Raw genomic sequence first — 740 nt, 5'->3', positions numbered from 1 at the left:
GCTGATGCACGATAAAGTGCCATTGGCTTTTCTGATGGCTTCGTCACACTGCCGACTCATGGATCCCTTTCCACTTCCGTGCCACCCAGCAGGTCATTCCCTAGGCTGTAGGTGTGCTGGACATTTTTCCTCCCTAGGTGCAGCACTTTGCATTTCTCCTTGTTGAACTGCATTCTGTTGTTTTCTGCCCATTTGTCCAACCTGTCCAGGTCTGCTTGTAGTTGTTCCCTGCCCTCTGGCGTGTCCACTTCTTCCCACAGTTTTGTGTCATTCGCAAACTTGGACAGAGTACACTTCACTCCCTGATTCAAGTCGCTGATGAAGACATTGAAGAGTATCAGTCCCAGGACCGAGCCCTGCGGGACCCCACTGCCCACACCCTTCCAGGTCGATACCAACCCATCCACTATGACTCTCTGGGTGCGACCCACTAGCCAATTCGCCACCCACCAGACTGTGTAGTCATCCAAGTCACAGCCTCTTAACTTGTTCACCAGTATGGGGTGGGATACCGTATCAAAGGCCTTCCTGAAGTCTAAGTATATGATGTCAACCCCTATTCCTGCGTCCAGGCGTTTTGTAACCTGGTCATAAAAAGAGACTAGATTAGTCAGGCATGATCTACCTGCTATGAACCCGTGCTCTCGCAAATGTGAGCCTTGATAATTTTTTCAAAGACTTTGCCAAGGATGGAGGTGAGACTGACTGGCCTATTGTTGCCCCGGTCCTGCTGCCTCCCC

The sequence above is a fragment of the Alligator sinensis genome, unplaced genomic scaffold (assembly GCF_000455745.1).
Source record: "Alligator sinensis unplaced genomic scaffold, ASM45574v1 scaffold198_1, whole genome shotgun sequence".
NCBI lineage: Eukaryota > Metazoa > Chordata > Crocodylia > Alligatoridae > Alligator > Alligator sinensis.
Note: the sequence above shows the minus strand (reverse complement) of the source record.